At 35.1% G+C, this 22,341-nt stretch overlaps 1 protein-coding gene across 3 annotated transcripts in view; it reads right to left on the reverse strand.

Moving 5' to 3' along the window:
• LOC134238419 (ciliary-associated calcium-binding coiled-coil protein 1-like) overlaps positions 1–22,341 on the reverse strand; it is a 65,649-nt gene that overhangs the window by 8,872 nt on the left and 34,436 nt on the right. The window contains exon 1 of one of the 3 annotated variants that reach the window (XM_062720548.1): positions 686–705. The exons of 1 other annotated variant lie outside the window; for it this stretch is intronic. The gene's annotated coding sequence lies outside the window, so the exon portion shown is untranslated. Of the gene's footprint in view, positions 1–202; positions 267–685; positions 706–22,341 lie in introns of those variants that run through there. One more of the 3 variants, XM_062720547.1, reaches the window with a different exon arrangement.

Here is a 22,341-nt window from a genome sequence, read left to right on the forward strand (position 1 = left end):
TGACTATGTACTGAATCAAATTAGAGAATTAAATATTTCTGTGCATACTCTGCTCATAATCTGTTAATGTCCAGAAAAACAAATTTGTATTGCTAGTGATAAAACATTAAATTTTAATGGTTAAGTAATCTATTGTCATCGAGAATAGAAAGATGAAAAATAAAATGAGAGAAAATTACCTAACAAAAAATATTAGTTATACCAACCAGAATCTGTGTCTATCCACATTTTCTGCTACAATACAGAATACAAAGATGTTAAATCTAGAGACTGTATATACAAAGAAATGCAGATTGTAAACCTCTAGATCTTCTGACAGAGTTTGAACCTAGGTATACCCTGTCGACCTCCATAGATACTGTAATAGAAACTCAATCAGGTGTGGGGCTACTAAAGAATATAGCAGGTTCTATACAATGATCTTATCGCGGTTAAAAAGCTAGAAACGCTGCTTTATTCCGACCGGGTAGGGTTTGATAACGCGACACATTCATCGAGTTAAAGGATTCTCATTCCTATTTAAAAATACAAATGTACAAATGCAGTGTACTTGTTTGATACCTGTGTCTAATAAGCTTAAAAATAATTAAGTTGATATTATGCAATAGACCTACCTGGACAATTAAAATAACAATGATACACATCATTTTATTGTTTATATGCGATTTACTTGGAAAATTCCTACTTTAAAATCCTGACACCAAATCCCAGGCCTTTCTCCCTTTCCCGATCTCCTCTACCCAATGCAATAATATAGTCCGCACAGCTGACGGCTGGAGTAAGCAGCTTTTATTAAGTAAGGGGTTAAGAAGTCCTTGATATTTATCGGTATCCCCCCCCGCACCGTTATATATAATAGAGATGGATTGTCTTGGGCAGGCGCGTAGCATCGTTTTTGGAAGTGGGGGGGCCAACCTGAGAAATTTTTTTTTTTACTTACCTGAAGAAGTTGACAAGCAAAAAAAAAAAAAAAAAAAAAAAAAAAAAAAAAAAAAACAAAATTTGCCCGAAGTCGAAAATCCTATTTCGTGGGGGGGGGGGGGGGGGGGGGGGGGGGGGGTAGTGGCTAACTTTTTTCAAGACCAACTTACTTTCAATTCAAACTTTTTGGGGTAAATTTTCTTATAACACCACTACCCTTTGCTGAAATGTGGGGGGGACCAACCTTCCTTTCAGTAAACATTTTCTATAGTAAAGATAATGTCGGGAGAAAAAGTAAAATTTGTTCCTATATATTTCTATGGGGGGGGGGCCTGGCCCCCCCTGATACTACGCCCCTGTGGGTCAATAATTGCTTATAACCTTTATAAGCACGTAATCAATCCCAGTATAATGATATAGACCACCCCATTCCATTCTGACACAAGCTAACCCAAGTTTTATCTTATATATGAATACTTTGTATTTTTTTCATGGACTTCGATAAAAATAAATCTAAGGTTGAATAATACAATGTAGTAAATCTAGCTAGAATAATACCTATTAATTAATCATGTTCTGTTGAGTATATATGATATTAAAAAAAGAATCGGTTATGTAAGAAAATAAAAAAAATCCGTCATTTCCCGATCATGACAAGGAGCACACGGCGGGTGTGACCGGTTGGCAGGGGATGTTCACTCCTTTATGGCACCTGATCCCAACTCTAATGTTCCGGAGATCCATTTTTGCTCTTTATCTATTTTGTATTGTTTTTATGGACTTTTGAGCTTGAATACGGTTAATCATCTCCATATATTCCATTAACATTTAGGTGCGTTATCTTTCTTTGATTCAATAAAAACGTGTTTATGTAAAGGCGTCGGAACCCGGGGAGGGTGTGTTTTTTTTCAAATTTAGACATGGAATAGGCATTGTACATTGGGGCGTTGGTTAAATCCCCCCACACTTTCAACAGATACAGTGCAGTGTAATCAAAGAAGGGTAATGGTGAAAAGAATTTGGTAGTGAGAGAAGTTCAATCAATTCTCCTACCCATCCCTACGAAATAGGGTTTTCGTGTTTGGAAACATTTCATTTTTTAGTTTTCAAGTGTTTTCCCCATTTCTCTTTTCTTAAAAGAGGAGAGGAGCGGATCGTCACCCTTGGCTAACGAAGATTTTTTTTTTGCAGGTTCGATTTTTTTGTCTCCTCTTCCCTTTCAAACGACGCTGATGTCTTGTCTCAATACCTTTCAGTTATCAATTCAAAAATACAGCTGACAATAAGTGCATGTGCGGATCTACAAGAGGTATCCAAGGATTTCCATTTTTTTTTTTCAAAATAATAATACCCCACCACTGGGGAAAAATCTTGATGCACGCATATGCATACACTATTAATAAGTATGAAAAAAAAGAAAACTCTACCCCCCCCCTCCAGGGTTTATATTGAATTGAGGATTTACTCCAATCCTGTGGTATGTTGTACAGTAACAAGAACATCGTGATGTCAATCTTCATGGACAGTTACTGTCGACATATTATGGAATTCTTCTGCACAACACATTGTTAAAGCTATCGCTGTCATCTGACACCGTAACAACAACAAAAAACAAAACAAAAAAAAAACCATACAGCGGTCAGACAAAGCCGCTCAGACTAATGTATCAGGTTTGATTATGTACATGTACCTATTAATCGGTCTTCTTTATCAGACTTCTTCACTAATTGTCAATGCGACTTGTCCTAAGAAAATAATGAGTTTATGTGATGAAATAGATTCAGGAAAAAGAATATCACAGCTCAAGCTTACGATATCTGGTATAGCAAAAGAAAAGCCCGAGTTCGACAAATTCTGTTGCCCGGATCTATTTCCTGCATGAAAAAAAGGAATAAAGTCTAATCACTATTAACAAGAATTGCTTGTCTCCTTAATGAAAAACTATGATATTTACATTTTCAGATGTCTTTGTCCAAAATAAAACTACAAATATGGTAATAGCTTTATATCGAGATAATTTAATAAGTTTTCCACAGGCAGCTTTCCTTATTAATTTAGTAATACAGTATTCCTATATCACATTATTGTGGTGTGAACGTCTCATAACTTACGAGTATTCGATACGGTAATTCAAAAGCAAGCTCTTAGTACTATAAATTTTTAACCAAGGCAAGTTACTGACAGATAAGTTGATGTTACAGGACAACCGCGATTAAAGTCAGCACTTCGTTAACTACTTGGTCGTTATAATGGCATCGTTCACAAAAATAGCCTATAATTGTTCGTATTTTGGCTGACATTTTTCATCAAATTTCTCATGTTCTTAGAATTTTTAAGGTCTTCCGTCTTCAGCGGAAGACCTTCTTGTTATTCTTAGGTTTCTTTTCCACTATTTTTATTAAGGTCTTCCGTCTTCAGCGGAAGAGGTTTCTTTTCCACTATTTTTATTAAGGTCTTCCGTCTTCAGCGGAAGACCTTCTTGTTATTCTTAGGTTTCTTTTTCACTTTTATTAAGGTCTTCCGTCTTCAGCGGAAGACCTTCGTGTTATTCTTAGGTTTCTTTTCCACTATTTTTATTATTATTATTGTTTTTTTTTTCTTACCGATTTTGTGCACGCGAGTTCTCGGAAACGGCTCGCTCGATTTTCATGAAACTTTCAGGACTGATAGAACATCGAACAAACCTGATATATAATTTTTTGTTTTGATGACGTCACTTCCGGTTTTGAGATTTCCGCAATTTAGTGATTTTCAGAGGGTCACTTTGTCCGCGAGTTTTCTCAAAAACGGCTTAAGGTAGAAACTAGAGTTTTTCAGCAATGATAGAGCGACATATGAAGATGTGACATACCTATTTCATTTTCACCGGAAGTGCTTCACGCAGACGCTCGCTATGGTCCGAAGAAGGGCATGTCGAGAATTTTAAAATTTCTAACACTTTTTCTCCGATATCTTTTCACATGAAAATATTTCGTTAAGACATATAGAACAAAAGAAGTGTAGAATTACTTGATCTTTCAAACGATATCTCGAAAAAAGGGCTGGCCCCTATAATAAAGGGCCGAGAGGGGCCAAACGTTTTTCCTTTATATCTCAAAAAGAATTGAGAATTTGTAATACATCAAAGAAGCAAAGTTGTTCAAAATGCTAAACTGAATCTATTTGGGTCATCAAAATACATCCGACGACGTCACTTCCGGTCAAACCGGAAGTAGTACGAAAATGCATATTTTTGCCGTTCTTGACATATTTTGCGGTAACACATGTCACTGGAAGCATAAAAACTTAATTTTCCGTCCGTCGACATCACTTCCGGTCAAACCGGAAGTAGCCAAAAATAGCTTATTTTTTAAGGTTTTGACGCAAAATTGAAATTATAAAGTCATTGGAGACAACTTAGCTCATTGCTTTCTTTTGTTGACATCACTTCCGGTCAAAACAGGACTGAAGACCTACTCGTTGCTGTGCAACGAGCTTTGCTCTAGTTATTATTGTTTTTTTTTTCTTACCGATTTTGTGCACGCGATTTCTCGAAAACGGCTTGATGGATTCCCATGAAACTTTCAGGACTTATGTAACATCACTTGAACCTTATGTGTTTTTTTCTGTTTTGATGACGTCACTTCCGGTCCGGAGTTATCAGCACTTTAATGATTTTTTAAGGGTCAGTTTGTCCGCACGATTTCTCCTCAACGACTTTAGATAGACACGTGATACTTTCAGGTCTAGTAGACCTATTTCTGTAGATTTGTGGAATGTATTTTATTTTTACCGGAAGTGCTGCACATCGGCGCTCGGTATGGCCCGAAAATAGGCCTATCGCGAATTTCAAAATTTTTAGCACTTTTTCTACGATATCTTTTTACCTGTAAATATTTTGTTAAATCATATAGAACAAAAGAAGTGTAGAATTTTAAGTTCTTCCAAATGATATCTCGGAAAAAGGGCTGGCCCCTAAAATTAGGGGTCTACAGGGGCTGAAAGTTTTTCCTTTATATCTCAAAACGTATTGAGAATTTGTAATACGTCCATGAAGCAAAGTTGTTCAAAATGTCAAGCTTAATCTAATGGAGTCGTCAAAATACGTCCGTCGACGTCATTTCCGGCCAAACCGGAAGTAGTCGAAAAACGCGTATTTTTACCGTTCTTGAAAAGTTTTTGGGTAACATCTGTCACTGAGAGCATAAAAATTAATTTTATGTCCGTCGTCAACACTTCCGGTCACACGGGAAGTAGCATAAACTTCAGGTCAAACAGGACGGAAGACCTACTCGTTGCTTTGCAACGAGCTTTGCTCTAGTTATTATTATTATTCTTTTTTTTCTTACCGATTTTGTGCACGCGATTTCTCAAAAACGGCTCGATGGATTTAGATGAAACTTTCAGCACTTATGTAACATTACTTGAACCTCATGCATTTTTTTCCGATTTGATGACGTCACTTCTGGTTTGGAGATATTGTCGATTTTATGATTTTTGAAGGGTCAGGTTGTCTCCAAACTTTCTCAATAATGGCTCAAGATAGAAACATGAAACTTTCAGGTATGATAGACCAAAGTCTACAGATATGTATAACGTACTTCATTTTTATCGGAAGTGCCGCACGTTGGCGCTCGCTATGGCCCAAAAATAGACGTATCACGAATTTCAAAATTTTTAACACCTTTTCTAAGATATCTTTTTACCTAGAAATATTTTGTTAAGACATATAGAACAAAAGAAGTGTAGAATTCCAAGATCTTTCAAACGATATCTCAAAAAAAGGACTGGCCCCTAAAATTAGGGGCCTAGAGGGGCCGAAACTTTTTTCTTTATATCTCAAAATCTATATAAAATTTGTATATCTCAAAGAAGCAAAGTTGTTCAAAATGTCAAGTTTAATCTATTGGCGTCGTCAAAATTCGTCCGGTGACGTCACTTCCGGCCAAACCGGAAGTAGTCGGAAAACGCGTATTTTTGCCGTTCTTGACAAGTTTTTGGGTAACATATGTCTCTGGGAGCATAAAAATTAATTTTCTGTCCGTCGTCATCACTTCCGGTCAGACCGGAAGTAGCAAAAAATGGCTTATTTTTGCATTAATTAACATAGCTTTAGAGGATTCAAGCTATTTTGGGCGTTATTTCTCATTTTTGTTAGAAATAAAATCTACTTCCGGTCAAACAGGACGGAAGACCTTCTCGTTGCTTTGCAACGAGCTTTGCTCTAGTTATTTTTATTATTGTTTTTTTTTCTTACCGATTTTGTGCACGCGATTTCTCGGAAACGGCTCGATCGATTTTCATGAAACTTTCAGGACTGATGGAACATCAATCAAACCTGATATATAATTTAATATTTTTATGACGTCACTTCCGGTTTCGCGATTTAGTGATTTTCAGAGGGTCACATTGTCCAGCATTTTTCTCAAAAGTGCTTTTAGATAGAAACGTAAGATTTTCAGCGATGATAGAGGTACATGTGCTGATGTGACACACACCTTTCTTATTCTCCGGAACTGCAGCACGTCGGCGCTCGCTATGGCTCGAAAAAAGGCCTATCGGGAATTTAGAAATTTTTCACACATTTTTGGCAATATCTTTTTACACATTCATATTTTGTAAAGACATATAGAACAAATGTTGTGAAGAATGTCACGATCTTTTGAAAGGTATCAACGATAAGGGGCTGGCCCCTATAATAAAGGGCCAAAAAGGGCCGAAAGTTTTTCCTTTATATCTCAAAAAGTATTGAGAATTTGTAATACGTCAAAGAAGCAAAAATGTTCAAAATATGAAGCTCTATCTTATGGCATCGTCAAAATACGTCCGGCGACATCACTTCCGGTCAAACCGGAAGTAGTCAGAAATTGCATATTTTTGCTGTTCTTGACAGGTTTTTGGATATCATATGTCACTAGAAGCTTAAATCTTAATTTTCTGTCCGTCGACGTCACTTCCGGTCAAACCGGAAGTTGCCAAAATGGCTTAATTTTGCAATGATTATCATAGATTTGGAGGATTAAACTATTTTGGGACTTCATTCCTCTTTATTTTTTTTTAAATGAAAGTTACTTCCGGTCAAACAGGACGGAAGACCTACTCGTTGCTTTGCAACGAGCTCGGCTCTAGTTATTTTTATTATTGTTTTTTTTCTTACCGATTTTGTGCACGCGATTTCTCAGAAACGGCTCGATTGATTTTCATGAAACTTTCAGGACTGATGGAACATCAATCAAACCTGATATATAATTTTTAATTTTTATGACGTCACTTCCGGTTTCGAGATTTCCGCGATTTAGTGATTTTCAGAGGGTCACATTGTCCAGCATTTTACTCAAAAGTGCTTTTAGATAGAAACGTAAGATTTTCAGCGATGATAGAGCAACATGTGCTGATGTGACATACACCTTTCTTATTCTCCGGAAGTGCAGCACGTCGGCGCTCGCTATGGCTCGAAAAAAGGCCTATCGGGAATTTAGAAATTTTTCACACATTTTTGGCAATATCTTTTTACACGTTAATATTTTGTAAAGACATATAGAACAAAAGTTGTGAAGAATGTCACGATCTTTTGAAAGATATCAACGATAAAGGGCTGGCCCCTATAATAAAGGACCAAAAGGGGCCGAAAGTTTTTCCTTTATATCTCAAAAAGTATCGAGAATTTGTAATATGTCAAAGAAGCAAAGTTGTTCAAAATATTAAGCTCTATCTAATGGCGTCGTCAAAATACGTCCGGCGACGTCACTTCCGGTCAAACCGGAAGTAGTCAAAAATTGCATATTTTTGCTGTTCTTGACAGGTTTTTGGATATCATATGTCACTAGAAGCTTAAAGACGTACAACACACTGGGGGAGATAACTCTTGTGATTTCAATTGAACGTTTGACGTGACGTCAAATTTAACGTCAAAAATAAAGCGTCAAAACGACGAGTAAAACGATCCCGATGTATATCAATCATGAAAGAAAATTGAGATATGGGGCTTGGCTGTGATTGTGCGTATCATACTCAATCAATAAGTATTTTTTTAATTAACCCGATTAAACTCCGTAAAAAGCAAGACATAAAATACCATCCCTTAATGTTTATTTCATTTCATTTCATATACAATAAATTGTATTTTTGATCAAAGCGCAGCATTTTTTTTTATTCTGAAAATTTTATTTTACATTGCCGAAATTCTCATTATGTACAACTGGCTATATAACATTCCGATTAATATGGTCTTCATTACAATTTGTGCATACACGATATAAATATTGTTTTTCTTCTTTGATTAAATAAAACAACAATAAATATTATAAACAAAAAACTTTTTACAATGTAAAATCGATGTTGTTCTCAGACCCTTACTGATCAAAGAGGAACAACTCTGAAAATGTAGGAGATGTTTATTTTCCTCCCTTTATTCACGGTTTTCCACAGAATCAGATACATTTACAGCAAGACGTGATAAATCCGAGAATTGAATACTATAGACCTCATATACACAATGTAAGTATAAAATTGAAAAGAATTGTTCACTTGTACTGTAATTATCTGCATTTATGAATATCCTATTGCAGCAAATCGTAACTTTGACTTTCTGTCAACAATGTCGGTTCGCATTTCCTCGAATCAAAACAAAACGTAGCCTATAAGATTTAAAAAAAAATATCAATGTGGGATTTGATATAAATTGAAATAGATGAAGAGTTTAATGTTTGATATTTTGAAGTTAATGTGGACGAATACGGAATTTTCATTTTAACTTTAGAAGCGACGACATTGAAAGAAATGCGTACAATATTATCATGAGGGGTGTATGTACATCTAATGCAAATGTCGATGTATCCCCACAGCCACATACTGTCTCGTTTGAAATAATGACATGAAAGAAACTACAATTATTCCATTTATATCACAGGAGAGTTGAACATACACCATTTTTTTAATGAATAAAATTAAAGAAATAAAATTAAAAATCAACATATTCAAGTTCAACAAAACTTGAATTCGTATCCAGGTTTCATGTAATATGGAATGCATAACGCATAACAGGGATTTTCCACTACCCCGTGTAGGGCCGAATATGGGCCCCATTCCCAATTGCAAAACCCCTCCCTTTTTCCCAAAAATGAAATGCCTATATTCAATTTTTGAAAGAAGAAGAACTCTAAAAGGTAACCTGAACATAATGCACAAAATACAAACATGTTTAGGTTTGGAAATTTGAATGAAATTAACAAAATTTTGAAGAATCTTGAGTAAAACTATATTATAATGATCAATTCTCTGATTCATAGTACTGAATAACTAAGTAAAAGATCAATTTTCATTCATCTTAAGTATTTATATCTGGAAAAACATCATACAGTAAAATTTCCCAATAAGTGATAAAATGTCGTAAAATTCCCAATTCCAAGGGTCTGGGCCCTATTCCCAAAAGTGAGTGGAAAATCCCTGCATACGTACAGTATCTGGACTAAACACTAAAATCTTTCAGTAATTTTTTCCTGATACATATAAAAAGAGTAGTCAATATTTATTCTGCATTCATGAATTTAAAACTAATGCATACCTCCGGGATTCTTGACGAAATACCAGTATATTTGCACTGTAAACGACGTTTCGTCAAACGCTAATGGTCTGCGATAGAGTTGGGTATTGCGAAGGAAATCCATATTGCGATATATTGCAATATTTTACTTTGAATATTGCAATATATTGCAATATATTGTAGATTAATTATCATTAATAAATTTGAGCAGAATATTTGAAATGCTGTCAAGTTCAAAGACTATTTGAATTTATCTTTAAGTTTAAAAGGGGGAGGAGGGATAAGACATTGATTGCACACCAAATTAACACTTTACTTTTAATCAAATTCCAGGTAAAATAGTAAAACAAGATGAACTCTCTTGGAGAATTTTCACATTGAAATAAAATTTTTTACAGAATATATAATCTTTTTTTCATTGAATTCTTTTTTTTTGGGGGGGGGGGGGTTAATGAAGTAGCATAAAATGTTATTAAAGATTAAAACAATATACATATTAGGCCTATATGAAAATAATTTTATTGTGGTTACAAAGTAAAATTTAAAAAATCAGAAAGAAATTGTGACCTGTTTTCGTGCGTTTTGGTAATTTAGTCTAACCCGACCTAATTTCACATCAAGACGACAATCAGGAAATGGCCTGTTTTAATATATACCTGCTCCTGCTATAGCATAAGGTGTTTAAAATGGCATGAAAGTTATTAAAAATAATTAAAACAACACTACTACAAGTGGAAACATGGATGACCATTTACTTGTAATATGTACATGTTTATTGAACTTGACATTTCACCGCGATGTCGATCGTGTAGATTCAATGTGAGATTTTGAGAACCGCAATGCATATGGTATACACCCTGTAAAAATGTTTTATATATTTTCTTTCTTATAAATTTTATTTTAAAGTCTTATTAATTAGTAATTTTATTTCAAAGTAAGATATTCAAAACTGCAACAGTGAATTAAAAGCTTCCACCCCCTCTCTCTCCTCTCTCTTTCTCTCTCCCGAACGAAACTGACGAAGAATTCTTTCAACGAGAAAGAAAAAGACTTAGAAGTTTCCAGTTTTATTTTAACAGTTTCTACAATAAAGGAAGTTTTTAAGTACCGGTATTTTTATAAATATTGTGAAATACCGGTATCTGATTTTCATATCGCGATATATTATCGTGGTGGATAATACCGCAATATACCGATATACCGGTAATATTGCACATCCCTAGTCTGCGACGCAAAAAAGGAAGGGGTGGGGTTATAGGGGTATTCAAAAATTGCCTAAAAAGCTACATTTAAATACGCTTTACATATGAGAACTTTTAAATTTGTAAGTTAATATATTTTTGAAGCAAAAGCAATATTCCAATTTAATTTTTTTAATGTGTATTTGTAGATTCTTATAACAAAGTGATCGACCCCCGTCTGAAAGACATGTGGGAACGTGATTTATTGAGAAAGGGTGAGGGGGTAATTTTCCGCTATTAAATCAAAACTGGTCGTACAAAAATTATACAAAAAATTGTGAAGATTATCTTTACTACCAGCTACCTAAAGAAAGTTTTTTATCAAAACTAAACGACAGGTTTTTTCACAAAAAAATTTTGAATTTGAAAAATACGCAATTTTCAAGGCTTAGAAAATTCATAGTTTTTCAGTTTAAGGTCTTTAAAAATTGTTTTGATGATATGTATATCAAAAAGATGATTATGTTTTTGTGTTAAATGGTTAAAAGAATAAGCCAATGAAATCTGACATTGATATCTAAACTGGTTTTATTGAAAATCAAAGTTTAAGTAGTTCATTGATTAAAAATTTTCTCTCCTTGTAAACAACTAAAGGGGGGTAACTTTCGGAAGTTCCTGTCCAAAAACCACTCGAACGATTTCGTCCAAAATATGCATACATGCAGTAGATATAGTCATGTACTAAATATACAAAAATAACGAAAATTAAACGACAGGAATTTTTTGGGGTAGGTGTGTTGTACATCCTTAAATCTTAATTTTCCGTCCGTCGACGTCACTTCCGGTCAAACCGGAAGTTGCCAAAAATGGCTTAATTTAGCAATAATTAACATAGATTTGGAGGATTAAACCATTTTGGGACTCATTACTCTTTATTTTTTTAAATGAAAGTTACTTCCGGTCAAACAGGACGGAAGACCTACTCGTTGCTTTGCAACGAGCTCGGCTCTAGTTATTATTTTTTTTCTTACATATTTTGTGCACGCGAGTTCTCGAAAACGGCTTGATCGATTTTCATGAAACTTTCAGGACTGATAGAACATCAAAAAATCTAGGTATATATTTTTTTGCTTTGATGACGTCACTTCCGGTTCGGGGATTTCTGCGATTTTGTCATTTTTAGAGGGTCACTTTGTCCGGCAATGTTCTCAAAAACCATTGAAGATAGAAGTGTGAAATTTTCAGGGATGCTAGAGCAATCTTTGGAGAAGTGCCTTTTGTATATCACAACTACCGGAAGAACGAAGCGCCGACGCTCGCTATGGCCCGAATATAGTCCTATCAAGAATTTCAAAATTTTTAACACCTTTTCTACGATAACTTTTTACCTAGAAATATTTTGTTAAGACATATAGAACAAAAGAAGTGTAGAATTACACGATCTTTCAAATAATACCTCAAAAAAAGGGCTGGCCCCTAAAATGAAGGACCTACAGGGGCCGAAAGTTTTTCCTTTATATCTCAAAAAGTATTGAGAATTTGTAATATATCAAAGAAGCAAAGATGTTCAAAATGTCAAGCTTAATCCAGTGGCGTCGTTAAAATATGTCTGATGACGTCACTTCCGGTCAAACCGGAAGTAGTCAGAAAATGCATATTTTTGCCGTTCTTGACAGGTTTTGTATAACATCTGTCAATGGGAGCATAACATTCAATTTTCTATCCGTCGTCGTCACTTCCGGTTAAACCGGAAGTAGCAAAAAATGGCTTATTTTTGCATGAATTAACATGGATTTAGAGGATTTAAACCATTTTGGGGCATTATTACTCATTTTTGTAAAAAATGAGTTGCTTCCGGTCAAACAGGACGGAAGACCTACTCGTTGCTTTGCAACGAGCTTTGCTATTATATTTCTCGCTTAATAATTTTATGCATAAATGCCCTTGCCATCGAGGTCACATGACCACGTACATCATAAATAAATATAACTAGATAAAGATTTGGTATGTGAACAATTGTTAAATGAAATACGTTGTATAACTAAAACGTTAAATTCCTTAACCTTAATTCATACCTTAAACCTTTATGCCCAAAGCATATTAATGATTTGTTCAGTAGACAATTATGAAATTAAATACATTAACTGATTTAAAAAAAATCATAAGCCTTAATCCCCATTTTAAAATAAAAACCTGTGCAGTGAGATGCTGTTGTCATTGTTTATTGTTTAGCAAGATATAAGTATCTGCTTTCGTTACGTATATTTCATTACGCATTCACTTAAATAATAACCCACAGGGGTAATTAATTTCGTGTCCATTAGAAAATTTCATCTATGAAAGATCAAGATTCTCATGATCAATCATTCATAAGTATGGTGTCCCGATAGGGCCATTGCAAAAGTGTATTAGAGCGTTAGAAACAACACGCAAGCGCATTATTGACAACGCGCTAGCGCGTTGTTCACAACACGACTTCGCGCTAACACACAACTCGTTGTCATTAACAGGCTAGCGCGTTGTCATTAACGCGTTTGCGTGTTGTTTCTAACGCGCTAATTAATACACTTTTGCAATGGCCTTATCGGGACACCATACATAGGTAATCAAAGAACGAAATAAAACCTCAATCAAGAAATGTTGTTGTCATCTAAAACCGAGATTAAAGTTTAAAAAAAGAGGTACTGTGAGCACTGAGGTTACTAGAGAATGCCCCCGACTCCCATATGATTGTAACTGCAAAAGCCATGTTTTGCTCTGGGAGACCCAAAATATGTGTCAGATCAAAAAGTAAAATAGAATGTGCACAATGTCATTATGTAATAAAGAATATGAAAGTACATGTATCATTAAATTTTATTCAGTTGCATAGGAGGAATTGCTATGTGAAACCCAACCTGAAATAAGTGTCCTATCAAAAAGTAAAATAGGAGGTCACAATGACATTATTTGACAAAGAATCTAAAAAAGTATCATTAAATTTTATTCAGTGGTATAGGTGGAGTTGTGGATAAGAGATGGGTATCCCAAAGCGCAACGGACGGACTTACAGACAGACGAACAGCTAGACGGATGTACAGACGGACGGACTGACATTCCGATCACTATATACCCTCCCACGTTTCAAGCGGAGGTATAAAAACATGTGGACAGAGAGCCCTCTGGGAAGAAAAAAAGTCTTCTTTATAAACACAAAAAAGTAAAGGGAGTGGGTTGGGATCGGGTGGTGCAGGTGTTCCGAAAGACTCTCCCTGGATTTTCAGAGTGATACGTAACTTACATTGGATCCTTGGTATGATAGACTTCTCTTAATATCATCTATCTAAAAACTCTGAAGTCGCAGAGTAGGTGCATGTAGTTGATCCTTACGTCGCGGGTTCGAATCCACTGCGGCAATAGCTGCAGATCTGTAGCTATACTCTGGTCTGAAAAAAAAATTGGGATGGACGACCAGAGAGCTACAGTGTCATCCATTAAAAAAAGTGTATATTTATTCTCATTTTTTCACTTATAGTCAATATATCGATAATCATGTATTTTTTAGCATATTCTTTTACTTCCACAACAAAACTGCATGTACAAGTCATGCACGAAGCGCATATTGGATCGAATTATCTTGCCAGCTTAATATGGCAAAATAAACCATCTTGTCGATAGTCTCAATCTCAGGAGAAATGTTTTGTAGTGAAAGTACAAAAAGAATATGCTAGGAACAAGCGGTTAGTAGAATTTTGAGATGGCAACATAAATATACGGAGAGAACGATCATACTAGGCGTTAATACCTGCTGTTCAATCCAATTCAATGAATAAAATATATTTTAAACTACGAAGGCTAGTATATGGAGAAATAAATCGAGAAAACAGCACGTTTTTATGCGCAAAAAATATACACGTACACTGTATACACGTTTTTCAGTGGGTGGCTTTGCATGTAGCTCTCTGTTCGTCCATCCCAATTTTTCTCTGACTGGAGAACTACAGATCTGCAGCTACTGTGGGGCGTGGAGACCAGTTCTTTGGATGAGACTGTATATACTAAAGCCCCGTGTCGCAGTAGATGTGGTACGAAAAGATCCTCATTGCCCAATGGCCCTGAGTACCGACCATACGGCATAGGTTAAAATTTGCCGCCCTCCAACGGCAAGTGGTGGTGTCTCCATGTGGGTGAAAAATTCTCGAGAGGGAGAGGGCATGTATTTTTTGTCTGTTAAGGCATTTCCTCGGGTGAAAATATTTTTGATGTTGCTACATGTAGGACTTTCGTATCTTACATGTGTAAACCTTGTGGCAAGACCTTTCCTGGGGTACCAATAATTTTGACCTTGAAGTTTGACAAAAGTTTTGAAAAATCTTTAACCTTGGTCATACCTTTTGAACCGTTTGTGCAAGCGTTTCATATTTCACAGATGTATTCATTGTGACAAGACCTTTTTTGGTAACAATACTTTTGACCTTGGAGTTTGACTTGCAATATTGAGAAACTTTAACTCTTGTCAAAAGCTGCCATACGTTGAGGGGTGGGGGTTTCATCAGTGTTCCACAAAGGTATCTTGTTGCTTATATTTAGTGCTTCGGTCTTTCTTTGATAATTTTTTTTAAAATTAGTCTTCTACTAGTATTTGCTTTCCTTATTTTGTTAAACACTTTATATAATTGAACATCCTGCTACTTCTTATTCATTAGCTCTGATCCAATCCCTATTATTCCTGTTTTTCCTTTATTTGCAAAAGAATTAACAGATAATTTTTTACTTCTTTTGTACTTCTTCCATCTATTTATTGCATTTAGATGTTTCTTCTGGGGGTAAAGGCATGTTTATTTCTCTATATATAGTAGTCCTCTAAGGATTTCAAGTTTTCGATGTAGGTGTTCCATAGTTTTAGTTTTTTCTCATTACCACGAATTTTCCTTTAGTAATCTTTGACCAGTTCGGTTAGTGTTTCATTTTTATGATATATTCTTTTTTCCATTTTCTTTGGATTTATTCACGTGATTTTCAAAACATTCATTCGTTAAGTCTTCTGGGGTTTCTGGACTTTCAAATAGATTCTCTTATTCAATTGAGAAACTATCCTCTTTGATTTGTAAGTCTTTTAGTTTGTCAACATTCTACTTACCGTGTTTCTGTTCCTTCTTTCCCAGTTTTACTACTATCATTGAACTTTTAAAAAAGATTTGAGTTTACGTCTGCTTCTCGTTTATTCTTACTCAAACGAGGAAAGCTTTTTCTTCTCTGGCTAATCTGGTTTTAGGAAATCCCATCTGGTGATTCCAATGTTTCTTTATATATGCACGTATTCATCTAATGTAGGAATACGGGGTCTCTTATAAAAGGTGCATATATTTTACAGACTTCTGCCTGAAGTCCTCCAGTTGCATTCATCAGTTTATGACTCCAGATTGTCCACCTCTATTACCTTCTTCTTTTGTGCTGACCAGTCTTTCCATTCATATTAAACATTAGGGTTTTTCATCTGCATTCTGAATTTCTATCCCAAAGTTGTGGTTTATCCCAATTTAGTGAATTACATGTACTCTTTTCTCAAATAACAACTGGAAACAGATGAGATAAAATTCAGCATGCGTTTTTAAGAACGTCGTTTGTCTTTTATTTTAAAGAATAATTGTATAAAGTTACACGAAAATATATTGCAAAACGACCAAATATTGAAATATTTGACAGTTTTTAGATCGTACGTCACGTACTCCAACCATTTTGTTTTTTAGCGACAGCCATGTTGGAAATAGATGACCGGCAATTTTTCTTAGAACCAGCATTACCTGATAGATGTTTCTGCCAAATTTCATCATTGTCTCCACAAGTCTAGATTATAATGAGGTAAAAATTTTAATCCCAGCCACCACAACTTAAGACTCCTATTTATTTTATCCAGACACGAGTGTAGCTGAGACAAGGGGCCAAAACCTTTGACTTGCCTCATGGCCTTAACCAAAATTACCAGATAATTTAATATTTTTACTAACTGCAACACATGTATTGGCCTTATTCACAATAAACTGATCTATTGAACAGTTTAACTACCTGCAATATTCTGCACAGTGCACTGGTAAGGATGCAGTTTTGATTAATTAGTTAAGATATATGCATTCATTTGAATTCAGCTGAATCCCTTTCGGCAAGCTCGAATGTATTTTCATATTTTTGATGTTGAAATGGTTGTCGCTTCCCTTTTAAAAATTCAAACACTGGTTGATTACCGTGTTATTTAAATATTTAGCCCGGCTGTAGTAAATTTTGAGTAATACATGTATCTTTAACTTCAGTGAACAAAAATTTCATGCATGTTCTACAGATCAGAGGTCTCCCTACATTTATCAAAATTTTTATGAAGGGTGTTGTCATGGACACTTAAACTTAACATAATACAGCTTTTCAGAGAGGTCGGATAAGTTTTCCCGAGATGGTACGTATACGAGAAGTTGTTTTTCCGTTTGCATGTTGGAAAATTCCGAGAAGTTATTTTTCCGTTGTTAGAAAAATCCGAAAAGTTGTTCTGCGTTTGTCGGAGTTAAGGTCCGAGACTGACCGAGAGGTTGTTTTTTGAAGTTTCGCAGGAAGTTTTATTTGTATGTTTATCGGAAAGGCCCGAGAAGGTTTTTTTCCGTTTATTGTAAAGGACCAAGAAATTGGTATTTTTTTCGTTTGTCGGAAAAGTCAGAGAAGTTACGAAGGGATGTCCTTATAAACAATACAATTCTGTCTGATTTTTAAAATGATATCATTGACAGCTGCTTTTTCAATAAAAATGTCATTCGTAAATTTACTTATCTTGTCATTGGTCATTTGAAAAATTATTTTGTTAGATACATTCTGATTGTAAACACAAGTACTCTGAAGTTGACATTAAAAAAATGCTTGAGTTTCGGATTGAAAATATCTATGTTGTTTTAGGAGACCTGGTCTTCCAACAATCTATTCGAATTCCCATGGGTACCAATTGCACCCCGTTATTAGAAGACCTATTTTTGTATTCATATGAAGTAGAAAATCTGCAAAATCTTATGCATGAAAAGAAGAAAACACTTGCTGTGGTTTTCAACTAGATATATCGACGACATATCGTCAATTAACCCTAGTAATTTCCATTCTTATGTCAATACAATAAAATGAGCCTGAGATTAAAGATACTATAGAGTCTGACATATCTGTTTTATATTTGAATATTTTACTTGAAAAAGACGTTAATGGTAATGGTAATGAAAAAAGTGATGACTTTAACTTTTCTGTTGTCAACTTCCCCTTACTTATGCAGCAATATACCTTCATCATCTGCATAATGAGTTTAAATAGCTCAGTTAATTCAATACGCAAGAGCATGTTCATGAACAATTTCTAAAATGGGGTAAATTATTGACAAACAAGTTGATGAAACAAGAATATCAGGAGTCTCGTTCAAAGTCACAATTTCGTAAATTATATGGCCGATACAATGACCTTTTCGCAAAGACAATTTATTATTGAGTGAAATACTAATTGTCAGCCATTATTTATACACTGAATTGACGACTGATTTTCCTTAATTTCTGATTATGACAAGGAGCACACGGCGGATGTGACCGTTCGGCAGGGGATGCTCACTTCTCCATGGCAACTGATCCCACCTCTAATGTTTTGGTGTTCCGTGTTTCCTCTGCTCCTATTTTGTATTGTTTTATGGACTTTTGATCTTGAATACTGATTGTTATCTCCCTATGTTTGATGCAAACATTAACCAGAATTAGAATTCGGATGACAGATCGGACATGAATATTTGGAAAAATTTCTTTTGGGTGAAAAGTTAATTTGAGTTTTCAAAACTGCATGTGTAATTTCAACGTTGAAATTTTTAAAGGGGGGGGGGAGTAAATTGTTCAATAGCAAGGTTTAAGTAATGTTAAATTATTTAAACAGGCACGTGGTATCAAGGAGACAGGTCTGCCCCCTGCCCCCATTTTTTCCAAGCATGATTTAGATCGAAAATGTTCATTCAAAGACCGGTGGTTTCATTTCTTGATTTTTTTTTCAGTTAACCTACTCGACCCCTCCCCCCCCCCCCCCCAAAAAAAAATTACTACACAAACAAACACACTTTTTGAAAACGATATACCGGCCCCGTTAAGACAATACATGCGTACAAAGATTATGATTTGAATCAAAACTATTTATGAATCCTATAAGAGATGCATGATTTTATTATAGATATTTAAGGAAAACTTTTCATTTAGCACAGTCTAAAAGGGAAGAATTCGTTGATATTAATATTCCGGCAGTTGACCTTGTTTCGGACTAATGGGTGTGTTTTTATTTTTTATCATTTTACTGTTGTGAGCTTGTTTTGAAAAAAATCTTAAAAATAGATTAATTCGATACCCGGAATATTTTGATGTCCACCCTTTGTATCCAGTCGGTATCTACATCCTTATATTTCACTAACAATTTACATTTCTTTATAAAAAAGCAAATATTTTCTTGACAACGGGAAAGAATTTAATTTAAGTACGCGGACATAAAAAATGGGAAGAGACGAACATTTACATATGTATATGAAATGTTGTTAAGAACACCAGATACTTTTTAATAAATAGCTCGCCTCAGTCAAGAAGGCTTTCCGTTAAAATTTTGCTTATTCTTCTTCCTCTTTCGGGGGGAATCAGTACAAAGTCACACAACACACTTCTCCGAAGGCCCCCATGGTAAAAGACAGAAATATTACCAAAATACAACTGATCAAGTCTTATATTGAACTTAGTGCACCAACACAACATAAATTTTTAAAATTTCAATTTTTAAAATATGTTTAGCCCCTTGGCACTTCTATGTGTATATCTAGCAACAGCCCCCCCCCCCTCCCCCGCTATCCAAAGGGATTTGAACTTTCAAACTAAATTTTAACTTTCCAGTAAAACTATAAAAATGTTAAAATTGACTTCGATAATTCGGTAACTGAAAAGCCTGAAAAGAGTTTTACACCAGGGTCCATCTTTGCTAGCCAAAGGTTTCTGATACACTACTCTCAGGCTTATGAGGAGAGTAGCGTATCAGAAACCCTTGGCTAACGAAGATGATCAAGGTCAAAAAGCAAAGTTATCTTAAAACTCTGAAAGTCTTGTAGCTATCAATTAACTTTATTTCACCATTTACGATTATCCCTCTTGCCTCTAAAATGAAAAAAAACCTCCCAAAGGATCTACTGCCAAAAAGCAAAAGCTCTATAGATTCTCAAGCTGTCAATTAAGTGTCATAAATACAGGGACGTGGCAACAGGGGGGGGGGGAGCCGCTGCCCCACCCCACCCCCCACCCCCACTTTATTCCCCAACCTTACTTATGCTATATATATAAAATGTTAATTGAAACTCTGGTTGGCCCCCCACTTTTAGTGATGTACCGAAAATGTATAAAAATTGGTGATGAAACCCCCCCCCCCCCCCCCACCCCCCCCCCCCCCCCACACACACACACACGAAATAGCATTTTCAACTTTGGGCCACCTTTCCCTTTTTTCTTTTTTTTTTTTGCTTGTCAACTTTTTCAGATAAGTTTAAAAAAAATTTTCTCTGGCTGCCCCCCCCCCCCCCACTTTCAAAAACGATGCTACGTGCCTGAAATATATGCATTTTAAAATGCCATAAGATGAAGGCCATTGAGTTTCATATTCTTTACATGTATACTAGGAAACAAAATGCATACATATAGTGGCTTTATCACGAAGTTGCAAAAAAAGGTAAGCTAATCAAGTGCCAATTTTTATATTTTACAATTTATTTCTCTTGCCCCAGATTGTTTGGTAATCCTGACTTAGGGCCACAAATAGGGCTGGGCAAAAATATCGATATTTCGGTTTATAATATTGCAATACAGCCCATAAATATAAAGATAGCAAACAGTATAATGAAGCTCAAAAACATATTGGGAGCACAGCAAACACGGACCTCTATCACATCAGAGGTGTGATCAGGTGCTATGGAGATCTAAGCATCCCTTGTCAACTATAGACACCCGCTGTGTGCTCCTTGGCATGCTCTGGCAAACAGAAAATTCCTTAAACTATTCAGTTTGGAAATAATGATATAACAATTTGTCTGAAAATTCAGTCAACATTCCACTCAATGATAGATAACTTTTACCTACAAGGTCTAATGTATCTATCATAGAATAAGCAAAAGATGACTTTTAACGAGACTGTTGATTTCCGTATTTCATCAACTTATTTGTCAATAGCTTGTGTCGTTTTACAAATTCAACTTAGATACATGAACGATGATGGCATGCATATATTTAAACAACAAAATGGTTTCTTTGATAGTACAGGAATTAATGTTGCAGCTTTTGTAGAAAAAAATACATGACCCGTATAAGCGTTTTATGAGATTTTTACTGCGATAGCTGCGACGTTAATTCCCGTATAAGAAACAAAGAAAAACATTTTATTGTTTATATATTAACCTATGTATGAAAACAACATTCAAGGTAAAATTAAATATTGCATTATAGACGTATATGTCATTTTATGCACATGAAACAACCATTGTTCAAGAAACCTATGCACATGGCTTGCTCAGTGTCGTTCATAGACTGATTAACGGCAATGGTCTTCATAAGAAATAAGGGATATAATATTCAGTGAATATAAATATTGATGGAATAGCCAGAAATCTGTAGAGGATATATGCCTGATATTGTTCATGAACTGATAAACAGCAAAGGTTTTCCTATGAAATAAAGGAGAAATGTTCAGTGGATGTAAATATTTTGGAATAAATTTTGTTAAACATGAATGCAGATATAGATCTGCTTTTGATGAAGCCCAGGTAGTACCTATGAGAATTCCGACAGATTTTTGAAGGGCTTGTTCTTCTAAAACTACACACAGATATATTTTCGTGTTTGGTCTGTCACCTGGCTTAATCCTCAATGGAAATCATGTAAGTGAAAATTTGACGCAAGTTGTCTTAATTTTAGTCTTTTAATATATTTATTTCATTTAATGTAAGTGAAATTTTGACGGAAGTTGTCTTGATTTTGGCCATTTATTATATATACTATTCTTATTTCGAAAGTCGATGCCATTGTCGCTTCATTCCCATTTTAAAAGCAGATACGTGCACATTTACACAATCGACATTGGAACCAACAAAATAATTAAATGGTCATGACCTTGTTACATATGCATGTCAGCGCCAAAGAGAACAAAGAATGTGTAAAATAATGAAGGCAATTTTCTAGAAAAATGAAGGATATTTTTATGCTATTTTACGAGGAAAAAAATAAAACAGCCTTAAAGAAATCTCTCCATTGTCATCCCCCTTTCCAATTCGTCTCCGCTACCACCCAAACCATTTGTTATCTCCTATAAAAAAAATTAGAAGAGAAAAAGTCCGCGATTGTATGTGTGTGTTTGTTTGTGGATGTGTTATGTACTGTGCGAAACGGAAGTGAATTTTCATCTGGATTGATGTCGAATGCTGCCTTGATTTATAGATATACTCTCTGCTAGGGGTGCTCCGCCTTCTCGTAAGACAAGCCAAAAACAATTAACCTTTTCGACCTACATTTCAAGTATTGCTTTGGATTGAACATTTTCTTTTGTAATCTCTAATTACAAAGGGATTAATCCCTCTCCCATTTTTTTTTCAACATGAACACATTTCAAGTATTCTCCGCAGCTGCATCTTATCAAAATTCTCAGTTATACTTGGGCTTTCAGTAAGGCGTT

Source organism: Saccostrea cucullata, unplaced genomic scaffold, assembly GCF_032062105.1.
Source record: "Saccostrea cucullata isolate Sc308-1 unplaced genomic scaffold, CSIRO_AGI_Scuc_v1 ctg607, whole genome shotgun sequence".
NCBI classification, from domain to species: domain Eukaryota; kingdom Metazoa; phylum Mollusca; class Bivalvia; order Ostreida; family Ostreidae; genus Saccostrea; species Saccostrea cuccullata.